This window comes from Falco naumanni, chromosome 13 (assembly GCF_017639655.2).
Source record: "Falco naumanni isolate bFalNau1 chromosome 13, bFalNau1.pat, whole genome shotgun sequence".
In the NCBI taxonomy this organism is placed as follows: domain Eukaryota; kingdom Metazoa; phylum Chordata; class Aves; order Falconiformes; family Falconidae; genus Falco; species Falco naumanni.
Window position 1 is genome coordinate 20,747,236 of NC_054066.1, and position 24,555 is coordinate 20,771,790.

Consider the following 24,555-nt stretch of genomic DNA (forward strand, 5'->3'; position numbering starts at 1 on the left):
TGCATCCACTAAACAAACTACTCTTCTTGCCCAGGCTTCTGTCAGCCTTAGATGTCCTGAATATGCAGTCTACCAACTGGAATACAGGTACCTCAGGGCTTTAGCAGAATGAAAAAAAATAAATCAAAATCCAAATCATTGAATTCAGAGAATACTGAGACCAGCAGTGGGTTATAAAACAGATTGACTTGTAAGAACAATAGAACTTTTGATCCCACTTTCCTTAATTCGACTGGTAACATGGGACAAGGTACCAAAATCACAAGCAGAAATATATAAATGTCATGAAAACACACAAAAATGAATACAAAAATGTTTTAATGTTATCTGATCAGAAATTCCATTTTTAGAAATATAACAAATCCAAATGGCACCATTACTTTGTAAACATCTTCCCTCAAATCCTTTGAAATGTCAATGCAGATTTTAAATACAGTTTTACAAAGAAAACAATGTAGAAGAAGAACAAATAATTACAATGTATTTGAGAAAAGTCCCGATATGAATTTAGAAAGGACGTGACTTTATGATAAAAATACATCTGGAAGAACAGCCGTTTTGGTTTCTTTAACAATCCTCAAATTTTCCTAGCAGGAAAGCTGGATGGGCACTCTCTGTACCATCCCTCATTATTTTCAATTATTAGTTTGTTTACCATTAAGTAACAGATTTGAAGTTACTTTGACTTTGTGATAAACAGCCAGTGGGAGTTCTGAAAAATATATATTAAATATCAGAAGGAAAACAAGCGAGTTTATATAAAATGGAGCCTGATCCTGCTAACCCCTGCTCCTCCAAGCAATCCTCTTTCTTTTCTACTTACTGTACAGTGTAAGAGCTTCAGGATTAAGTCAGATTTTGGAACCATAATTCCATTTATTTGGAGAAGCAAATGTGCCTTTTGCTCAACATAAATGGTTTCATTTAAAAGGAGGTTGTCAAGGCTGAAAGCACATTAAATTCACTTTTAGAAGAAACTTTGTGCAGAGTTTCACACAGGCCATGAGACTGCCGAGCCGGAGGGATGGGGTGGATCTCAGCAACTCCAGCACCCGGAGCAGCCCCACAGCTGCTCTCCCCAGCCCCGGTCACCACGTGTCCAGCAGCCAGGCCAGCGAACACCCGCCGTGCTCACACGCCCAGATGCACATCACACACATGGATGCAGCGCGGCCAGAGACCCTTCCGATGGTCACACCTGCAGGAACGCCAGGGCCAGCGATGCCTCCCACCACCACACAGCACCCCGAGAGCCTGTCTGGCCCCGGTGCACCCCCTTCACCACCACAGTCACTCCTGCTCCAAGTCAGCAGTGGGAAAATAGCTCCTGGAATTTCAATATAGCATCCCCGTCACGAGGCTGGTGGGGTGCTGACAGTGCTGCAACACGTTACGCTTGCCTGGAATGGGAAAGAGCAGCTCATGAAATAAGCTGCAGGCACCACACAAAACACAGTCTGCCACACACTTAAAGTTTATGCTGAAACATCCATCACTGAACCCTCCACTTGAAAACAAGCCTGCCAGCAACAGTACATGCATACACACGTGTATGTGCACACAGATACACAGAGTTTGCTGTTTAATTTTATAGGGGGTTTTTTTCCTCTTGAATTATCTCCTGTAGATAGAGAAGACAGAACAGAATGTCATTTACTGTTCACAGCATTTTTCATACAGTATTATGCAAGTCACCAGCAAAAAATAATAATCATAGCAACCTATAACCCCTTTTTTACATGCATTAGTAAACAGCTAATTCTGAACACACCATTTTGCTTGCAAGCCTCAGGTCTGAGTTATGTTACATTTATTAAAATGCATCAGAAACAGTCAAATCATCCTTTAAGATCATTCTTAATAACATAGCATCATCTATAGTTCCCTGCAAAGGACTAAAAATATTCTGTTCTGATTAGCTTTTTTATTTTTACATTTCATCCAGCTCAGGAGTGCTGCAAAATAAGTCAGCCATTGTCAGCCTTTCACAAATAATATACTTTCCAAAAGGAGTTATTATAATAGTTTGGATTCAACTAATGGTTGAATATAATTGATTCATACATCCTTTTTTAAAGAAAACTGGGTTGAGTCATTAAACAACCCCAAATAAGTCATTATTTACCCCCAGATTATTAGACTGCTTTTCTTGAAAGAGCACTAAGGCATATTTTGCCTCAGTTCAATATGAACAAATTCATTTCCCCCAATTTCAGTTGGTTAGATATTAAAATCTCAGAACTTACTCAGCTTTGTTCAGTGTCTCAAGTGTAAGAAGAGAGTTGGGTACTCATGTTTACCTCTGTCAAACAACGGTTAGAATACAGCCCTTCTGGCAGAACACTATGAAAATATAAAACCAGGAAATGATTCCCAGGAAATTCAGAAAACATCCTTTTCAAACGATTCAAGGTATTTTTGTGGAGGCAGATTATTTGCTATTTTTAGCTTTTCCCACTGTCTAGCTTGTCTAATTGGTCCTTGCGTGAGTGCTCTGGCCCAGGGGTTATTTTGCAGCTCTAATTGCAAGGAAAGGATTACATGGCTTTGCTTGTGTTGGAGATGGGGCTCAAACCCTCAGAAAAAAACTCCCTCCCCTGATTACATACCTACCCAGCCCAGTCACTCAGTTTTCTGATCTCATCTGTAACTTCAAACCTTCTGCTGACAACCTGATTGCAGACAGGTAACTGCTGGGCGCTGCCTGCCATTGGGGAGCAGGTCTGCCTGACCAGCGCTGGAGCTTTCCTGCTGGTGCTTCTCTGCTACAGACACATCTACTCACATAGTGAAGACATGCAACAATTACCAGAGATGTTACCTTGCAATTTTCTTTGAAAAGTCATGGAGAGATTCCCATAAAATCCTCCTCACTGCAATTCTAGCTGGAAATCCTGGCAACAGCATAGTGAAGTCAGGCTCCATGCTGGAAATTGGCACTGACCTGAGAATTTTTATTATAAAGGTATCTGCCCACCTACCTACCTACCTACCTAAGCTTGGGGGATTTGACTTTGTCAGACATGCTAAAATGCCACAATCAGAACTCATAGTGGCGGGCCAGCTAAACTGCATGACCTAAACTTTCGGATGAGAAAACCATTTTGTACTCAGTTTCGTTAACACCATTCTGTGGATGCACACAAGGGCTCTTTTGAGATGTTTTTACCTCAGCCCACTGGGTAACTTCACCAAGCAGCAGTCTGGCAGAAGCACCTCTCATTTCAGAGCTTAAGAATCTGGCAACACAGCACAGCTCCTCCCAGAGAGCAGAAAGAAAGATGGATCTCCAGCAGGAAAGTGGAAAAGCTCAAATCTGTGATTTTGCCTTGGCCACATAAAGAGTACTCGCAGTTTGGCCCAAGCCTGAATTTGCCATTAAAGTAGCCCTTGTCTACACAAATGTTAGGAGGCAGTCCCAGCACCGTCACAGCCTGGCACATCACTGTGAAAAAGCAGTCACTGTCATCTCCTGCAAGGGTACAGCCCTCCTCTGGAGCAGCATCTATCTGAAAATAAATTCATTTTCCTGTGACAGTACAAATGTTGGTACAAAGGTCCGGTCTATTAGAGCAGTTGTGCAAACACAATAATTTCAATTCCTGGTCTGAAATGCTTTACAGACAGTTGGAGGGTCCAAGGCTGAGATCCTGAAGCACCAACATATTCACAGCTATGCAAGTGTTAGGGACTACTGACATCTCAACACATGCAACATCCTACGCTACACTTGGCAGATTCCATTTAAATTCACATGCCTATAAGCATTTTCAATGGGGAAATATCACAGTCACATATTTACAGGAATGTGTGAAAAAACAGTAGAAATTAAGCCAAGTAACTTCAGCTATTAATGATTTGAGGTTTGCTTGGGGTTTTTTGCCTCTTGGGAGACACAGGTTTCTAAATACAGCATCAGGCTCTCAAATCAACATTTGAGATACTCTGTTCCTCCTGCATGCCTCAGATACGCATGGGTTCGCTCCACATCTTGTGCTTGCTCTGCAGCCCATGTGATGCTTTGTTTACTCACTGCACAAGCAGATACGTGCAACAGCCATTCCGCGGCAGAACGACTTGTCTCAGAGTACACCGCTTGCTTACGCTGGAGTCTGCAAACATTGGGCAGCCGATGGGCTCCCCTCCTCCCCGCTCAGCTACCCTCTGTGTTTTGGGTTCAAAGCGAAACTATCCCAGACTCAGGGACCTCAAGGGAGCAGGACTCGGGAAAGGCAGAGAGAAGCACTGAGGGCACGAGCGCATTATCAGAAAGAATTTGAGTGCTCCCAGCAGCCCAGCAGCAAATTAGAAAGTTTTGGCTCCCAAGAATGAGTTGTGTTGTTTGCTCCTGCATACTGCAGCTGCTCGTCCCTCTCCCTCCCCACCCCCCTCCTTTGGGTGGTTTATTACACACAAGCTACTAATGAATGGGAGCCGCTGTTTTACAGTACACCACGCTTACAGGACTTATCTCTAGGCCTACCACAGATTTGACTGATCAACAGCAGGGCACCACCATCATAATTCTTCCTAGAAACAGGAGGATAAAAAGGGGTTTGTTGGAGGTTGGCTGTGTCTGCAGAGAATCCTGCCTGCAGGGCCTGCTGATGCCATCGCGAGCTGCTATGGTCTTTGGCCTAATAAGGTACAGAAACAAAGATTGTTCACTTGTTCAAGAATACTAAAGTACCCAAGTGACGGAAAGTGGAGGCAGCAGGGCACACATCCAAGTGGGATTAAGGCCACAAGTGCAACGTTACAGGGCTGACTGGGTGGCAGAGGGAATATCTGCCTCTGAAAAAAAAATTCAGTTCAAACATAATTTATAACATGTCACTCACAGTCAGAGGTGGCTGTCATTAAGAGTTAAATGTTGCATTGTGTTCAACTTATTCCGATAAAAAATTCTCTAAGCTGCTTATATGTTATCATAAGTCATGAGAAACCAGAGCATGGGCATGGGGAAGGGGGAGAGGCTCTCTGGGGCAGGATGGGACCCAGGCTGGGAGGCAGAAATGCTGGAGCAGAGCTGAACTGCCGGGACCTCAGCGTAGCATGCCCACCGCCTGCATGCTCCAAGGACTCTGCGGTGAGCCTTAGAGCCTGCCAAACCCATAATACTTGTCAAGTTCCAGGCTCTACTTGGAGAGATTAGCACCTTTTTTAACTTCTATGCATTTCTCCCAGCTAGGGAGCCAGGCAGTAACACCAAGATGATCTAAAATGGTGCAGTGAACCTCCGTTCAGTGGACCCAGGGGAACGCCAGGGAAGAGCTGAGTGCAGCAGGGCTGCCTACAGAGGGTGAATTCACCACGGCCGGGAGGCTTAAGCGTCGGCATTGAAGGAGGAAAAAGTAACCAATGTTGGAGCCAAGTAAAAAGCCCTGAAGTTAATATTGCTCACTGGAGAGGGGACTGGGAACACAACAAAAGGAAGCAGCTTCCTTGGGGACAATATTAAATGCCACTGACTGGCTTGGCAGTTTTGAAGCAGTAGGATTGTTTTCTCTGGAAAACCCAGCAACAGACCCCACTGAAGTTCAAGGAGCTACATCACGCACAATCCCACTAGACTTTACAGGCTATTTAGGGAAAATTTCACCTACAATTTTTCCCCTACCTCGTTTTGGGTGTAGAGGCAAAAACCTGTATGGAATAAGAAGAAATAACCGTCATAGGAGTCTGTCCATTTTCACAGGTCTTTCAATAGCAGCGCAGATCGCTTAGCACAAACACCCACTGTAATTCCCAGTGAGGAGTGTTTCTCTGGTGCAACTCTTTCAGAAAGCCCCAGTTTGTTTACTCACTGGCTTGGGCTGCCTGGATCACGTTACACCTGCTGGGGCTGCTGGTGATGTGGGAGGTTGGTTTTAAACTGGCACTGTTGCTTTTATAAAGCCTTTAATGTCGTAGGCTCTAGCTATGTTCAAGATCTCAACCACCAAACCAAGGCTTGAGGGATTCTGGGCTGAGACATCCCAGTTCCCCATTCCTGTCACTCAAGTTAACGACCACAACTTTGCTGCGGTAGGTATGGGTGAAACGTTTCAATACCTGCCCTCTGTGCTGGAACAGCTACCCCTACCTTTACACAGTTACTGATAGAACCCTTCCTTGGCCTTCCCAACTGCATTTCTTATTTACATTCCTACAGCAGGGTCTTGCAGTGTGCCTGGCCCCAGGTGCTCCGCCAGGCACCAGGGGATGAGCTACAAACGTGGGGGTACGGTGAGTCATGAAGGAAGTATCATTCACTTACAGCCCGGGTGGTGGGGCAGTGAGCTTTGCCCTGGGTGGAAACAAGATAGAGGGCATCAGAGTATCAGTGATGGAAGTTCTTCCATGGTTTCCATGCCCTCAAAGCCTGGTTCCCCAGCCTGTGCTTGGTGCCTCTCCATAGCTTTCAAATTTACTCCAGTCAAAGGACAAAGAACTGAACATCTTCCCTGCTCCCCTGAAGCATCATTTTGGTATGTTACCTGTGCCTGCTCTGGCTAAGGACCAAGGGTCTCCAATTTGTCTACATTACTTCAGAAACACCCTAGAAAGTACCCAGTTTTCTGGGTACTGAGCTGAAATGCAAGCATCTTACCAGCTACGCAGCGCTGTCTTCAGATGGGTTTGCAAGCCGATGGGTTAATCACAGCGAGCTCAGAGGTGGCTGCTTCATGTCTGCCCATGGATGCTGCAAGACACCATGGGCAAGGGTGGGGAGGATGGAGGGGCTGTGCGCTCCGCGTGCAGACACAACGCGACACCAGGATGCATTTATGCCTCCAGCCTATACATCTCTGCCTGAGGTGTTCCAGGCTTTCCAGCAGCCACAACTGCAAACCCCTGTCCTTGCAGAGAGCACAGTTCACTGTGGCCATCTCTCTCCACGGTGACCCGGCAGATGAGATGGGAGCTGCGTGCACCCATTCCTCCCAGCCACCCAGCCACAGTGGCGTCTGGAGCCCACCCACATGTGGGAATTGAACACAGGGAAATGTGTGTGTGTGTTTGTGTGTGTGTGTGTGTTTGTGTCCAGGGGGTGGTGCATTTGCCTGTTGTGCAGCCTTAAAAGTGTGCATGTTTAAATACAGGGATGCAAGTTACAGTAAACAATCACATTTTAGCAAATAAAAGTTTTAAATAGATGTAACTGATCTGTGAAGACATGCTTTACCCAGCTCTGACTTCTGTCGGATACCTGGGTAGAGGCAGGTAGTAGATTAACCGTGCAGCTACAGAAACCGTGAAGGCTTGCAGAGGAACAATTAGTCAGAATTTGCATTTTACAAAATTGAACCTTTTATAAAACTTACAATACAGCTACAGACAAAGATTTCTTCAAATAAGTATTCCCCTCTAATCTCTGTCACATGGGGTTTGTAGCATCTTGACAGTATTGTGAGAACCTGAAAATGTAAAAGACAATTTTTCAGCAAAAATGAAACTCACTTGTTTATCTTCACTCTCTGTACAGAGTGTAAACAGAGAGAATAAATAAATAAATACTGAAAAATACATTTGTTTTAAATAGATATGAATAAAGGGTTTAACACATTTTGCAGCATGTAATACTGTTTTTAAAACATGATTTTAACCACCTGACACATTCAGTTAAATACAGAAAACTCTCCAGGTTGTATTTGCATTCTGGAAAAGCAGTTACAAAAGAAAGTATAAGTGCAGCAAATCATTCTGAAAATAAACTGATTTAAAGAGAGAATGCGTCCTCCCTGAAAGGCTGCACACTACTGACTTTGTAATAGTATTTGAAAAACCTGCAAGTATCCTATTTTTCCCCATGAAGCAGACACACTTTCAGAAGGACAGACAGACAGTTTGGTCTATGCACCAAGAAACCATGAGAAAAAAAATGACTGCTAAGAGTACAACATTTTCAATTAGGGCCCTTTTTTCACTAATATTCAGTGAAATTCCTAATGCAGTTCATAGTCTTTATTTAAAAAAAAAAAAAAAAAAAAAAAAGGCAGCAATAAACGATGGAAGAAAAGCAAATCCTTTTTGCCGGCAGTGACACTGCCACTTTAACGGTTTCCCACTGTACTTGGGGTTAGTTGCCAGAGAAGCCTTGTTCAGCCTATTTGGGGGCCCCATGAAATGCTGCAAGCGTTACTGAAATGAGCACTTGTCTTTTGTTGTGCTGCATGCTAGCACCATACAGTGCTGAGCTGATAAATCCACTTTTTCTAACACAAGCATTTTTCAAACAAAACTACCATGAGACTGATGAGTAATGCCAGCTTGCAAAAAAAAAAAAAAAAAAAAATCACAACACACACACACCACCACCCCAACCGCTGCTGACACTGACAGCTGTTAAATTCACATATTCACAAAATGAGATGTGTTACATAACTGGAAACTACAAGAGCAGCTCACCAACGGGAGGAACTGCTACGCAAGGTGTAATGGGGGCGCAGAGGGGCTGGAGCACACGTTGGATGGGCACTGGCCCACTAATGGCTGTGATAAAGCTGGGTGCAGCCTGGAGCACGCAAGGGTTACCGGGTGCTCGAAACCCTGCATCATCCGGCTGTTTGTAGTTTGTTCAGGGGTGGGGGCTCAGCAAAGCCAGAACACATGTGGAAAAAATTGTATCGGCGCTGCTATGTATGTTATGAATGTAAGGGTAATTTAAAAGCCAAAATGTCACTATATGCAAGGCATGAAGCAAAAACTGAGTCTAAAAGGCTTATCAGCAAACCTTCACAGCTAAAAGACAGCAGTGGAGAAGGTGGAAAGTGTTAGGCAGAGTTAGGCTTGACAAAATCTAGGTAGCTTTTAGTTTGCATCAAAGCTTTCAGACATATAAAAGCACTTTGAAAAGTTGTTATTATCATTATTATTGTGTGGACAAAGAGCTGAGCTCCGGAGGTCTGTAATCTGCCCAAGGCAGGGCAGGAAGGCAGTGGCAGAACGTCACCCCATCACCTGATCACCAGATCACCTGCCTTTATTTCTGTATCTATTTCTAGATTGGTTTGAAAAACTTTGACAAAAATGTCTGATTCTGGAAAAGCCATGGGGCAGATGATGGAGGAAAGGCATCATTAAGGGCTTTTGAGAAATGACAGGCTGTGGCGCGGGTGGAACAGCGCAGAAGAAGGAGCAGTGCAGGGAAGATGGCAATGTTTGCAGAAGCTGCCAGACCCCCACATGTTGCTGAGATTGCCAGAAATGGGGTTCTGAAGAGGGCTAAGCTGGAGATAAATCAAAGCAGAAAACAATGGACGTCTGTATGAATAGCAATAAAAGAATCCTGTAATTAAACCACCACTAACCTCAAGCTAGATTTTATACATGCAAAATAATCTACACTTCCATTTTGTCTGCTTATGGCTGAATTCATTCTTTTTATATAGTAAGAGATTTTTTTTTTATTAAAAGGATTTAACTTGGTAGAAAAGCAACACATAGAAGCTTTTTTATAAGCAAGTATGCCTGCTCATTAAACAAGAACTGAACATGAAATGACCAACTAAATGCATAAAGTTATGTGTGCTTTATCGTGTTTTCTGTAATAAACTAGGTTAATGCAAAATCAAGATGCACAGACAAGTCGGGAAAAAAAAGAAACACAGAACTGAATGTTTTGAGAATGATGTCACCTAAGCCAGTGTGTAGGTACAGTCTGCTGCGTAGGAGAGCAGTGAAAGCACAAACAGAATACTAGATGTGCATTAAACCACAAACTAAAATAGCTGTGAACAATGGCCAAGTCCGGTTGCTCCTGGAACCTTAATGTAAGGAAACATCCTTATAAAAGATGAGACAATAGCAAGTCTATAAATGACAGTCCCGTAGGCAGGGAAGGATTAAGAACTTCCTATAGCTCCTAAAGTATCAACTATATTGTAACCCTTCCACAAAGGCTGCCATAAGTGCTTTCTCTGACTTAGTCCACCCAGAATAGGGAAAAGCATCAGAATTAGTTTGACTTTTCCACTACATGCCAGCGGCACACACACTCCAAGTGGCGAGAGGTAAAAGGAGAAGGAAATGCAGCACTTGTTCAGGACCTTCTGCCAGCGCACCTGTACATCCCAGCGCTCGCTTGCCCTACCTGCTTCCTGCGGAGTGTGCAGACCTTTGCCAGCCCTGATCCAGGCTGTGGCAATGTGCTGCTTTCTAGAGCAGTGCTTCTGGCTCTCTGAGAGCGCTGGGAACACGGGGATTAGATACAAGCAAGCACAAACTAGGCTGAGGCATCAGTGTTCATTTATTACTTCTATTTTCTTCTCTTTATTTTGAGGGGGGGGGTGTTGTTTTTCTTTTGCTTGCTTGCATGAGTAATAAAGTGTGTTCATTTAACTGGGCATGTATTTAATCTGAAAACATTCCCAAAATACCTTCTAATGCCTCATGGACCACAGGCTGAGACGCATTCCTGTAAAGCAGACATCCTCAGAGCTTTAAGGCTAGTAGATTGCTCTCAGCTCTCAGATTTTCTTGCAGACTGCCGCACAGTCTTCTCATCAAAATTTTAATTGATGACTGTGAACATTATTATTTAATACAGTTCCACAGACCACCTGCAGCAAACCTGCCGAGGCCTCATGGATAATCAGTGATCCATAGGACAGAGGCTGGGAACCACCAGTCCAGAGACTTTTATGATTCTGACTGTTCATCTCTAACACTGTATTAAGCCCATTCATATATATCACTCCACTAAAACTAAAACAGTCAACACTTCATAAAATATTTCAAAGAATCAAATGAAACTGAGTAAGCACTTCACTGAGCTGAAGGGGAAGGCGGCAAATAGTCCCACTGCAGCAACCTGCAGCTACCACTAACATATGCTCCTCTAGGCACTCCACATCCCAGGATGGGATGAACAACTGAACATGAAGAGGTACAAAAGATGCAAGCCCAGGACCTGTTTCAAGTAACATTTGTAGGTTTGCAGTTGGTTGTAAATTCAGTAGGATTTACAGAAATCAACACTAAAGAAAACTGCAGCAAGTCCAAGCTCCTAAGATCCCTTGTTGTTCCCTCTGCCAACAATTTCTCATTTCAGGCCTCAGGCTTTGGGGCAAATCTGGGGCAATTTTTGTCCAAAAGTTCCAGTGGAATAGTTGTATCATCTGTTTTAGAAGTGATCCCCTTCAGTTTGTCAGGTAGAACTGGTGAACTCTGTTCACATTACAAAGGAGATATAAGCATTAAAAAAAAAAGAAAGAAAAAAAGAAAGAAAACAACCTAGCTAAAAATTCTGCAGATGCTTTTGAAAATATTGAAGATTCACCTGCCAAGCTGCTCACCATTCCTTTTTTTTAAATGTTCTTTTCTGAAAACCAATCAAATGTGCTGGTCCTCACCGAGGACTGTTGGCTGTGCCTTGCCAAGCTTAGTTACACAAGGCACTCCCCTGAATCAACACGCTTGTTAATGTGAACAACTTGTTTGCAGCATAGTTCTTTTAAAAACCCAGTGACAACAACAAACTATGATTGATATTCAGATGGAACTAAACAGTGTCACCATTGATATCTGCATGTGCAGGTCTGAGCCCTAAATTATTTTAGGGCACAGTTCAGCCACCCTTGTTATTCCTAGTAATGAAGCTCCTGCTCTTCAGATAATCCACCCGAGCAGGTTACGCCAACCCTAAAAGAGGTTGGCCAACACTCTGGCCAACAGACATCCATGTGTTTTGGGGGACTTTCTGCAGAGCAAGGTGTTACTGCAAATAAGAAGTCAGAGACTCTTGCTGTTGTAACCTATGGGGCTTTTCAGCAGTACAATGATACTCAGCACGCGGAGCAGCTCAGACTCTCAGCCAGAACAGCATTTAACAGCCCCATCTCTGCACAGCCCCTCTAACCTTAGGGGAACTGAGCAACAGGTAAACAACTGGGAAGAAGGATGCCAGAGCCAGGCCCTCTCCTGCAAGGTACAAGAAGCGTTGGGGCAAGATTCCTGCTGGAATCAGTTTGAGTAAATTTTCTAAGACTGGAGCAAGTATTAAGTATTAAGCAATTTTCTTCCTTCAGAGCAGTTTTAAAGTCACTTAAATTGGGAGAGCATTTTCCACCTGGGAGACTGGACTTTGCTCCTCAGTGCAATTCCACTTACTCATCTGAGCAATGCTTGTGGAGCTGAGGTTTTGCAGAAGCCGGAATAAAGCATGAGCACATCTTTTCACTCAGAAGGGCAAGTTTCTAGATTTGATAACAAAACCAGACATCTGCAGCAGCCTTTCTCCCCCACATAGTTTGTTGCTTAAAATCTTAAAGGAAAAAAATATCATATTTTCTATAAATACAATCTTAGTGTGACCACAATTTTCTTCTGCAAAAATGCATAACCACGTTTGTGGCTTCTCTATTTGTATTACAAATCAGTAAAGGAACTAGCCTGTGAAACTCTTACACTTTCATTCCACACTATTCTGAATGTTACTTGATTTCCTAGTTTAAAAATAAAATTACAGGGATTAAGAACCTTTTGAACCTAAAAAGAATGCACATATTAGGGAAGATACTTCCTAAAACATAAAAAATTATAGACCATATTAAAAAAGAATAAACAACCCGATTGAATAAACAGCCTCCTGGTTTTTATGATATTGAGGAAAAAAAATGCTTCACAGACATCTAGTTTAACACATGCCAGTCAGCTTCATTTACAAGTTCAAAATCCAGAGGCAGATAAAATATTTTTCTGGTTTGGAATATATAAAGTGCCAATTTTTCATATATTAATTCACTGAATTACTTGATATAATGTTGTTAGGGAAGCAAAAAAAAAAATTGTTACCAGAAGAGTTTATTTAAGGAACAGTTACTGCTAATAAAAACTTTCCACTAACGAGGATTTTTAAAATTGTTTTTTAATATGCTTTTAATGACCTCTACTCCTCATACCTACCTCCTTGCTTCCAAAACTGTTTGTACTGTCCCCAATAACACTCAGTGGAAAGCTGTCGTTCCTGGCTAAATCCTTACTTAGGTTGGATGCTATGCCTCCGTTAGACAGGGTCACAAGGTCACAATCGATTTTGGAGGCCACCTGGAGAGTCCAGGCCGTGAACTGACTCAAAAAATTTATATCAGAGCTGGAATGGTCCACCTCCCAGGGCTCAGCCTGCGCTAACACCCCAACCGCAGGATGGAGCCTGCCAGGCCCAGCTCAGGGAGAGGCCAGAGTTGTTGACCCCGTTAGCTGACCTCTTCAAACTTCAGGAGAATTTTTCTGGCAGTTACCACGGTGACTGGGCACTCCAAGCTTATCCTTCTTACTGAAAAAAAAAAAAGAAAAAAAAGAAAAAAAAAAAAAGAAAAAAATGTTAAAACCTACCTTGTAGGGATGTCTATCAAGAATCAAATACGTAAATGTTTTAATTGTTTGCTTCTCTCCTTGGGCTGCTCTGGCTCTGACTGGTACATCCAAAGTGAACATCAAGAAAGCAGTTTGGTTAAAAACATTTTGACTTCTGAAAAAGTAATGTTCAGTGGATTTAGCAAGTAGCGTTTCTAGTATCTGCCTGTGATCGCAAATGACACACTAAGAGGTTTATTGTGAAATAATATTTATTTTTCTTTCTGTATCTGTCTCCAAATTATTACCATTCCCTTATCAAATCCCGAACGAACTGAGAAAAGGCTCGGGGAAGGATTCCATGCTGCCTTTGGCTTTTTTCCTTTTAAAAACTAGCTGCTTGATGAAACATTAAGTAAGTGGCAATACGTTGCTTTGGTCTCTAAAGAAGAGACTGCGTAACCCATCTAATGTACCATGAAATATTATTTAAGAGGGGGGGAAAAAAGAAAGAAAAGTTGTCAGACATTGTTACTGCTGTTTTTTTCAGGAACTTCGAACACTAATCATTTCACACATAAAATTTACCAGGTAAGCAAGGTCTCGTGACGCTGACAAAAAACGCTTGAAACACATCAAGGGATCAGAGAGCGTGTTAAGTAAACAAGAAAACAAAGTGCACTCTTCATTTCTAAAGCAATAAGGGGAAAACTGGTGCTTCTTCATTTCAGAGCAATCACGTATTACATATGAAGCTTTTATGTAAATTTTCCTCCTGCTCCTATACTTGAAATAGCATCTTGCGAAAAGCAGCACTGAACAGTATGCTGCATTATAGCTGGAAAAATCCTACTTAAGGGCTCCTGATGGCAAACTGTCAATCAGAATTCCCCAGTTGTTATGAACTGCTCATTTCTGAAGTACAGCAAACAGAGGTTTAATGATTGGAAGTTTAATGGCATTTTGTCTCACGCATGGTTTTGAAGTATCTTCTGTTGTTTGAAGAGTTAAATATGAATATTCAAATTGCTGCTCAGCCACTGCTCTGCACTCCTGGGCTTCTCCACTGGCAGTGCTGAGACTGCAGAGAGGACCGAGCTGCCCGAGTTGCCTCTCACAGAGGGAGATCCCGCAGACCCTGTGGGTGAAAAAATAAAGCAGGAAATTTGGGTGTGAAAAGCAAAAAGCACGTAACTGAGCTTTTGTCCCAGATTTGTTTTGCACTTCTGCTGGAAGGATGAGAGAAAGGCAGGCCAGCGAGTGTGTATTAACCAATATTGAGAGAAGTGAATGCAGGCATGGTAAACGACTCTCTCCTTTCAAGACTGGTTCAATTGTTTTGAAATATCATACACCTCGGTGCTAAATAGATACATAGACACACGATAATATTATTTAGCAATTTTTCATTAAACATGAAAACAATTTAAATTAAAAACACTTAAAGATTGTTTTCCTGTTATTAGGGATGTGTTAGAGAAAGGCTAAGCCTCTCATTAAGAGACGATTTTTTTCGTTTGTGTTTTTATTATGGCTATACAAAATGGTTTTATGTTTTCCTTTTTTTTTCCTGCATGAAATAATGTAAATTGAAACAATCAGGTGACTGATTAATAGGCTAGTGGGAAGAAAAGAAGTGCTTGTTGCGTTTTATTTTTTTGCATCCTTTTTTAACAACCCTGCATATATAAGCATGTGCCTTTCAATTAGATAGCATGATTTATGAAGTCATGCTCAGGACTAGCCAGGTTGTTGACTCAGATTAGAGCTATGATGCCAGCTCATTCCCTGGTGACAAACACTGACTGTCCTTCCCGCAGCCAGGCACCCCTGGCAGCCTTATGAAAAGACCTTGTGGTTGGCAGAGCACTGAGCAGGAAATGAGGTCCTCTCCGGTTTGGGACAGAGATGACTGGAGTTACAGAAAGCTGTAAAGCAAAATCAGCATCCCCTGAGTCACAGGCTTTAAGCTCTAGGGGACCCCGCAGTTCCCGGCACGACCTGGCCCACCAGCGCTGCATCGCCTGCGCCCTCCGGCCCCCCACTGACCCCCCCAGGGCAGCACCCGGCCAGACTGCATGCCCACCCTGCCATGAAGGGAGCCATTTCACATGGGAGAGGGGAAGCAAAGGCACAGCGGTCCCCCCACCTTCCCCACATGCCCCAGTGCGGTCCTGGTGCTCAGCACCCTCCCGAGGGAATGCCTTTCTCTCTCATCCCCACCAGAGAATTTCTGGCACATCACAGGGTGCTTTTCTAACGATATTACAACAAGGCATTTATCTCGGCCTATGGCTTGGGGGTCTTTTGTGTGGCCTCCCCTCTTCTAGGAATTTCACAGATAAATCACTGGAAAGCAGGAAATCTGTAAGACCTAGTGGGAGGCTCTATGCTGTGTCTGCCTCAGCACAGACAGCTGCGGACCGCAGTGCTCATTGCCTCGTAGGTGCTGCAGCAATGCCGACACCTGGACCTGGAATGGGGGGACTCACCCCCCGGTCTCAAAGATCTCTGAGCCGGCAAGCAAGCCCCTGGAAGGAGGTTAGAAACTCTTGCTGAATTCATGGAGAAGGACCCCCTGATGCTCTCCGTGTAACACTTTCAGTCTGAATTCCCTCAATGCAATTGAAACAATAATATTTAGACCATTTGGGGCTGAGATTATTGCTCTAATAAATTGGTTTTTTATTGGTTCATTGTGGCAAATAAGCCCCCGATTGCTTTTGCTCCTAATCAGCATGGAGAATGCATTCCGCTGTAATTAAATCCTGTGTAACTGGGCACTCCGTGTTCGCTTGTCTCTTAGCTTGCAGTGGTATGAGATACAGTACATCAAACGCTATACTGTACACGATAGGCACCCTGCCAGCCCGGGGAACGATTATGCTAGCTTGCCTTTAGTGTGCTTACAAATGCATATAGCTGGAGCACGTCCGGAGCAGCGTGCATCGCTTGGGAGACGTAGGAAAGTTATTAAAGGAGGAAGATGGCCCGAGATAAGGTCTTTTCTCTCGAGGAAGGTTTGACCCCCCTCTCTGAAAAGGCTGCGAGAGACGCGGGGCCGTCCCCGCCGCGGCTGCTCTCTCCGCCGCCGGGGCTGGGGCCGGGGCGCCCGGGGCAGCGGGTCCACTCCGCCGGCGGGCCGCGGCCGGGCTGCCAGGCGGGCAGTTTTGAAGAGTCGATCTTCATAATACAAATCCCCCGGCTTCGCCTCCCCGCCAGCGGCGCGAGCCAGCTTTTTAATTGAATCCCGGGGATTTGGCCGATGCCGAAAGCCCCGGTTCGGGCCCCAGCGCCGTGCCCCCCCGCCCCCCCCTCCCCGCCCCCCCCGTGAGCGGGCCCGTCTTTCGAGGGTTGATCTCTCGCCTCCAAAACCGGGGCGGGGGAGGGACACACACACGGCCCTGGGGGCCTAGGTGAGCCCCCCCCTCCCAGCAGCCAGGAGGCAGCGAGCGGCGGGCTGGGCGCACCCCGCGCAGGGCGAGCGGGGCGGGGGCGGGGGGCAGCTGGCGGGGCCGCGGCGAGCTCCGGGCTGCTCCCGCCTCTCGCCCGGGCAGCGCTTTAGGGGGGGCTCAGGCCGGATCCTGCCCATTCTATACATTAATGCTCTTTTCTCTCCGGCTGCAGGGAAGCAGGCCAGCGGATAATTACCCCTCACCAATCCGCAGAGCTGGCCTAATCCGAAAGCTCAAGTGCCCGTAAGTAAAACTTCAGGAAAAGTTATTGAAACTGACAAATACAGGGTGACAAATAATCAATAAAAGCCCAGTCCCACATCCTTTATTGTTTCCAGGCACTAACAGCAAGTAATGAAACCTCGGCGAGGACAGGGGGAGGGACCAGCCCGGACCGGGAGCTGAGCTGGCTCCTGGAAAGCCCCCGGTTAAAGAAGCCAAGGGAAGGACCCGGCAGCACCACGGGGCCGGTCCCGACCCCATGTGAGAGAGGAAAATGCCAGGGCCCCCCTTCCCCCACCCCTCCCGCCGCCCGGTCGCTGGGCCGGAGCGCTCCGGCTGGGCAAGCCCGAAAGGCGCCGGCCCCGCGCCGGGAGCCGCTGTCCGGCCCCGGCAGCCCAGAGTCCCGCCGCTCGCCGGCCCCGCTGCACCCCGCACCCCTCCGCACCCCGGCCCCGGCCGCCCCGAGCCCCGCAGCACCCTGAGTCCCGCAGCACCACGGCCCCGCTGAACTCCGCACCCCACCGCACCCCGGCCCCGCCGCACCCCGGCCCTGGCCACCCCGAGACCCGCCGCGCCCCGCAGCTCCCCGCAGCCGCGGGCAGCCGCCACCCACGGCCGTACTTGGCGCACCCGCACAAGCCCCCAAGCGCTCTGTTCTGCTTTCCAAAATCTATAACGTATCCGGACACCGAACGCGCTGCTCCTAATTAGCATTTCGGCCCTGGGCTTTCCGCGCCGCAGTTCCTGAAGTTTCAGCGAAGGACGCTGGGCAAGATAAATCCGTGCTGTCGTTTCTCTCCCTTTCTGTCTCTCCGAATTAAGTTCTGATCTATCAGTTTAAACACTGGCCAGAAAGTTGATTCACTTTCTGTTAGGATTTCGGGTTAAACCGGGGGCTCCTCCAGTGTCTTAAACCTTTTGAGCTGTGTAAATGAACTGCAGTGTCACATAATCGATAGGGAAAACTCAGCTGTCACAGATCCGAAAGCAGCCTCCTGCCACAGCAATAACGTGATTTGGCATTTCAAAGTTTGGAAACGTGCTGTCTGCACGTCCGGGACGCGGGGAGGGAGAGCCGGGCAGAGGGACAGGGGCGATGCGCTGGGGGGGGGGCGGCGGGGCCGGCGGCCCCCAGCCCCGGCATCCCGCACCGCGGCACCCGCTGCCGCTCCGCCGCCGCTCCCGCCCTCCCCGACACACGCTGCGAAAGTTGTTTCCCAACTTTGGCGTTTGGGGAGGGTTGACCCAGAACAAATCTCAGTGTCTCGGTGGCCTTTCCAAAGCGACCGTGCCCCCCCGCCCCGAGCCTGCGGGACGTGCCCATCTGGAGCGCGCACCGTGAGAGCAACTGTGCTGCGTACAGCCACCGCGGCCATCAGTCACTGAAAGCCACACGCTTCAGTGGGCCGGGAATAAAACGAAGCCCTGGTGACGCCTGGTTAAACCACTGACCCTCCTGCGAGGGCTGCAGAAAGGGGGGAACGTGGGGGGAGGCGACCCCCTCCCGGCAATCCCAACTTCGGGGGGCTTCGCGCCGGGCTTTGCAGGGTGGTCCCCGCAGCGCCGTGCCCCTCTGACCGGAGCTGGCAGCGCCCTGCCGAGGGGGCCTGAGCTGGGCCGGGCCGGGGGGGGGGCCGGGCAGAGCCCCCTGGGCCGCAGCACCGCAGGGCGGGGGGAAGCCGCAGCTCCCGGGCGTGAGTTTCCCACCGAGGCGCCCAGGTCTGGGTGGGCCCGGGTGGGATATCGGCCTGCAGGCAGGGAGCGCTCCAAGGGGGGTGACCGCTGCCCACCGCCCCCTGTCCCTCTGCACACCCCGACTTACTACCCGGGCACACGGGCAAGAACACAAGGTATACAGTGTTCAGGTGCCTTCTGGAAGGGGAGGGCTTTAGCTTCAAATTAGGAAGCTCCCTCAGATGAACGAGAAATTTCTCTTCAGTCGGGCCACGCTGTTTGATCATATCTTTGTGATTGTGTCCCCGCCACAAAGGGACCCGTAGGCTGACTCAAGAAATAGGATTTCAGATAGTTCGGTTTGACATAAAGAAACTGTTGCATTTGGAATATTATAACGCTCTAAAGGGGAAAAATAAAACCTCTGTAACTGAGACAAGGAGTGTGCTTAAGCACCGCGATGTTTCAATCCCCACTTGGATATAACTTAAGTCTCCTCTGGCTCACAGTAATATACCCTCCAACCTTGAGGCTATCCAAAAGGGGGGATTTAATGAGGCCGAGTTTATACACTTATATAATTTAGAGGTTTTGCTGTACCTGTAAAATGACAATTGGTACATGTGTAGTGCAAAAGAGCTGAAATCCCATCCAGGGTCCAAGTTGGCTTTTTCTGAAGGAGCTGTCATTTCCTGCAGGGGGGACACAATGAGAAGGCCAGGAGCGATGGAGCTCTGATCTCCACCAAGGAGAGATAACCACCTGATTAAAATAGGCCTCTTGTTCCCTCGTTACCCGATCGTCGTGTGAACTTACCTTATTTACAATTATAGGCAATGAGTGAGTCACCCAGATTGCAATACACCTATAGCTTTGGCTTTAGCCCTCCCTTTGTTATCAACACCATCAAGACGGATCTCTGGACCACTCATAACATGGGTGCACAGCAACGCTCTTAAGGGAGGGGGGATGTGTACATTCAGAGCCATATACGCGAGCGCAGCATGTACATCCTCCCGCTGGGAACCAAGCAAGAGGCCAGGCCCAGCAGAACCGGGCTCTCAAAATCAGGATATTTACAGTACTCAGGCGCATGTGAGCACCTCAGGAAAGCAAAGGGGCACCACACTGCACGAAATACGATTTCGTACTTAACATCTGGTATTTGCTCATTTTCTGGGTGAACCCAGGCATGGCGGCTGCCGGAGGACACCCTCCCTTCGGGTCAGTCTGGGGCCCAGACATGGACCAGTGTCGTCGGACAACTCCGCTAAGATCTAATGCACTTTGTTCTCCATTTTAATATTAAATGGTGCAGTGTTTGCCAGATTATTATCCCACTATTGCCTGTGCATTTGTCTCTTATGTCTAGTGTCTGTCATTACACAAAGCGTCTTGAAGAGCTAATTTCAAAAGACAGAAAGTCTACACTTGCTATAAAAGTCATTAAATTAGCATGACAAGCATAAAGTTCCTAGGTTATAATTTGGTTATAGATCTGAAATCTTCCCTGCTTTCTCTCTCCACTTGAAGGATGAAGGCTGCAGCAAGGCACTGACTCGAAGTTAGGACAACTGAGCTGCAGAGCGCACGGTGGAGGAGCGGGGAAGAGATGCGGGCTCCATCACCACCTTTTTGGCAGTGCAGCGGGCGACAAGAAAGATCTCTGGTTTCCCCTCCCAGCAGCCAGAGAACGGTGTGATCAGATGCTCTTCTACTACAACAGGTGGGGAAAAAAAATTAAATACATCTCGATGCGTTTCTCATCGATTAAAAATGTTGTCTGAATAGCAGGAAGCGCCCTTGCCTTTTAGATCCCACTAAAGGCTCAGACGGGAGGATGTGTTACGAAAGCAGCCATTGGCTGTTTGCGCTAAAGCTGCAACGCATCCCATTTATTTTAATTGCTTCTTCATTTCGGAAGAAGGCTGGGGAGAGGAGGGGAAGAGCTGCTGCTGCCAGCACCGAGGGTACCCGCACGGCCGGGGCCGCAGGAGCAGCCGGCGCGCAGGACGCGGCAGCGTGGGAGCGCCCGGCCCCGCCCGGCCGCGCATCCTCGCCGTGACATGTTGCATTTCGACAACAAGAAAACCAGAGAAGAGATTGGGCATTCAGACGCGGTATTCGCAGAAGAGGCTGCCCTGGTAGTTATTTACGCTAAAAATCTGCCGTCAATTTTTTTTTTCTTTTTTTTTCCCCCTCACCAGGTGCGTTTCTGCGGGCTGATTTATTTGCTTTTAAAGAGGCACGCTGCGAATTGTGGAAGCTTTCCATTTACCTTTTCTTCTTTAAGCGTTTTAATTATCATCACTGACCTGTTGGGCATACCTACAGTATCAATGTCCCTTTTACATCGCTGCCTTCCCTTTCTCTGCATGTTTCTGCTATTTAACACTTGCTACCTTTGCCATTAGAGTCCTAGAGTGACCCCCATGGGTATCTTTGAAAGAAAGACCCTCTGCATTCCAGCACTGCCTCCTTACCCAAGTAATAGCAAAGGGACCATTCAGACACATGGACCACACTGAAGCATTAATTAGGCTGATGAAATCCATAGAAATGTATGGATTCAGCATAATCGAGTTTCTTCTGCTGACTATAGTTAAGGAATACGTGAGCAGCTGGGAGAATAGAAAGTACTGTTGGGGTGAAGTCATGCATGTAATTGAGTATATTTAACATAACCATTTTAATGATCGGTGATTAAAAGTGCATCTACTTAAATTGTATACCTCTGCAATTTGTCCATATCAACTTTAGAGCACACACAAAGAAAAGGTCGTCATATAAATTTATAAACAAGATCCCTTCCTGGCTACACATGACTCGAGCTGGAATGATAACTCGGCAGCGGAGAGGGGGGAAAAGGCCTTTAGCGAGCAAACAGCTACGCCAGTGCGATATTAATTAATCACTGGTTTGGCCCCCTTTCTCTCCTCTGCAGTCACAGTATTAGAAGTGCATAATAAGTGAGTTTTCTTTTCACCCGTAATTATTTATAACAATTAGATCACTCGGGGAAAAAAATCTCTGGGTTTCTTTCCCATATGAAAGGAGTATCTCTTCCCTCGCTTGCCAACGCTGTGTGTACCTACCTGTGTGTGTGTGCGCCCATGCATGTATTCAAATAAAACGGTTTGGGGGTTTGCTCTGGGGATTTTTTTCGGCAGCAACGTTGCCGGACACCCAGCGATAAAGGTTTAAACTTCTCCCCTCGTTGAAGTTGTGCGCGGAGAGGCGAGGGGCTGGTGCTTGGGGGAGACAGAGCTGGTGGGCACGGCCGCGTCCCCCCGCAGAACGGGAAATTAGCAGGCGGGATCTGCTTGTGGGGACGGGATCCCACAAAGCCCACGCGTTGGGAAGGCTGAGTGTCTCTCGCCTATTCAATCTGCCCAGGCTGGTTGCAGCGAATAAATAGAGTCATTGTGGAGCCCATACACAAACCGACCCAACTCCCTCCCCCACCCCTTCTCTCCCTCCCCCCGTCCCTTTATGCTTAAACGCACACAAATCTGCAACTGCTCTGCACTAAGAGGAGCCCAAAGTTTTCTTCCCTTTGCTGTACGACGCCTGTAGGAAAGGTTTATTCACACGTATGGAAGATGTACTTAATGGCAGAGAGACGGGAGTTCACGCTGGGTGAGGGAATACAGGAGCCTGTCAGGGGCAGGGCCCACCCTGCCCTCTCCCCGCCGGGCATCCCGTTCCCCGCCGAAGATAACGGTTCAAAGTAGCCAGATGCATTAAACAGCCACAATAAGGGGCGGGGGTGGGGAGAAGGTTCACTTAAGTTTCTGGTGGAAAACTTAAATCGTGCTGTCTCCCCCTCTCCCAGCATCGCTGCAAGGTGAAATCCATTTGGAGGCATCCCTGCCAAGCGGCCCGCGGCCGGCGGGGCGGGCGGCAGCTCCGCGCCCGGGGAAGTTCCTCCGTGCAAGAGAATTTGCAGCCTTGAAAGCATATTTTTCTTCCAGCTATGGTGGCACTTAAATGATAATGTAGGCAATGAAACTGGGGAGATTTATATCTTTTGGAAAGTAGGACGAGCCAGATGGTAATAGCGTCATTAACAAACAAACTTAGGATCTGCAAGTGAAGCTTGAAATTGGGAAAGAGATCTGGAGAACAAAAGGAGCTGCTGTTGCGGGGGGGGGGAGTCCTTCTTCTGCCGGCCAAATCTAAGAGCACATTCTGGAGGGGCTGCTCCTGCCCAGTGCTAGATAATAAACGACGGCTTTTTCCTCCCCTGTTGTGACTGAGAAAGAACAGAGAAAACTTTTGCAGTAGGCAAATGTGGCATTTATTTATGTGTAACCCTTTGTAGTCTCAAGTGTCCCAAATGGGCCTTTAATTCAAATCTCTAGTTTGATACGGAGGAATCGCTTCTCCCAAGTTTATTTTAGAGAAACAAAGCGCCACTTGTGGAAGTCGAAGGGCCAAAAGTTCAGTAATTATTTTTTTGAATTAGCAGTAACGAATAAATATTAAAGGTTAAACGTTATTTGCGAGAGAGTGGAAACATTTGAGGGATTCATTGCGTCCTCTCGTCTTGTGTGTGTCCCCCTCGTCCCCCCCCCCCCCCCCCCCCCAAATGCTCACTGTTTGCTGGGAGGCACCGGCACAGCAGCGGGCAGAGACCCCATGGCAGGGTCGGGGTGCCCTCCCCGCTTCCCTTCCCCCCCCCCCCCCCCCCCCCGGGCCTCTTCCCTACATAACCCTCCGGCTTTGCTCTCTGAACCCACGCCGGGGGTTTCTCAGAGGCCAGCAGAAAGGCCTTCAGCACAGATTCACCCAGCAGAGTCCACCAAGAGCAGAGACCCACCAGCTCCAGGGCTTCAGCAGGAGGGATGGGGTGTTTGACTCCTAAATTTTAAACAGTATGATCCCAAAAGCCATAGAAATTTGGAGGTCTTTAGAAGACCCCCCTAGCTCCCTCCTAGAGTAAAGTTAGTGGTTATTAGATGATTAATGATTTAAAAGATGCCTGTTAACAGCTCCAAGTTGAGAGACGTGGACCAATGCTCTAAAGTAAAAATCTAACGTGATTTTTTTAAAATGTGCTGGAGATCTTTAAAAGCCCCGAGGACTTACCCTTAAGGCATTATTCAAAGAAAAAAAACCTGAGACTGGCGGTTCGTCACAGGCAATTGTAAAGGGTTTCAAAGGACCGATCAAACGAGTTGGAGAGTAATCTACATTAAAGTCCGGATGGCAGTGTTACAACATGCACCTGCAGGGTATTTGCTATCCGTGCCCCTTACAGAGCTACAAATCACCATTAAAGAAAGCTGCTTAAGCTTCCTCCTCGCTTCTAGAAAGACTTATTCGGGCTCCTTCACTTTGATATTTATACATCTTGTTATTGATAAGTGTGGGGCTGTTCAGCGCTCCCCTCCCCCTCCCGGACTGTCCCCGGGCACTTCTGCACCCTCCCGCCCCCCGCGCAGGGCTCCGGGCGGGTGCTTAGGGAGCCCGGCCCCACGAAAGACACGCGTGGTGCCCCCCCCCCCCCCTCCGCGGAAACCTGCGAGGTGCGGGGGCCGGGAGAAGTTTTATTTTGTTTTATTTAACTAGTTTCGCCCCCAGCCGGCGCGGCTCTCCCGGGCGGGCGCTGTCACCGGGGAGACCGGGGCAGCCCGGGCCGCATCGGCACGCTGCGTGTCCCGGCGGATTTTCTCACAGTTGCGGGAGGCGCAGACATGGAAATGAGCTCATTAGGGGGGGAGTGGCAGCCGCCCAGGCTCCCCCGCCCCCGGCCCGCCGTACCCCGGGGCTCCGGGAGATCTCTCTCCTGTGGATGTTTTTTGGGGGGAAGTCGCGGCAGTTTCATCCATCGCTGGCAGAGCCCCGGAGCGGGTGCAGTTAACCCTTGACACGCCGCAGGGCCGCTGCTGCCGGACGAGAGAGCCCCGGCGACCCCCGCTCC

The 24,555-nt window shown here is 47.4% G+C and overlaps 1 long non-coding RNA gene across 4 annotated transcripts in view; it reads right to left on the reverse strand.

The window, feature by feature from the left end:
- Positions 1–331: 331 nt before the first annotated feature.
- Positions 332–24,555, reverse strand: part of LOC121097044 — a 91,508-nt gene continuing 67,284 nt past the window's right edge. Inside the window, exons 3-7 of one of the 4 annotated variants that reach the window (XR_005830753.1) lie at positions 14,251–14,416; positions 12,889–13,258; positions 7,308–7,400; positions 6,593–6,685; positions 332–2,343 (exon numbers count right to left, since the gene is read on the reverse strand). This is a non-coding gene — a long non-coding RNA (uncharacterized LOC121097044). Of the gene's footprint in view, positions 6,686–7,307; positions 7,401–12,888; positions 13,259–14,250; positions 14,417–24,555 lie in introns of all 4 variants that reach the window. The other 3 variants (XR_005830752.1, XR_005830754.1, XR_005830751.1) reach the window with 3 other exon arrangements.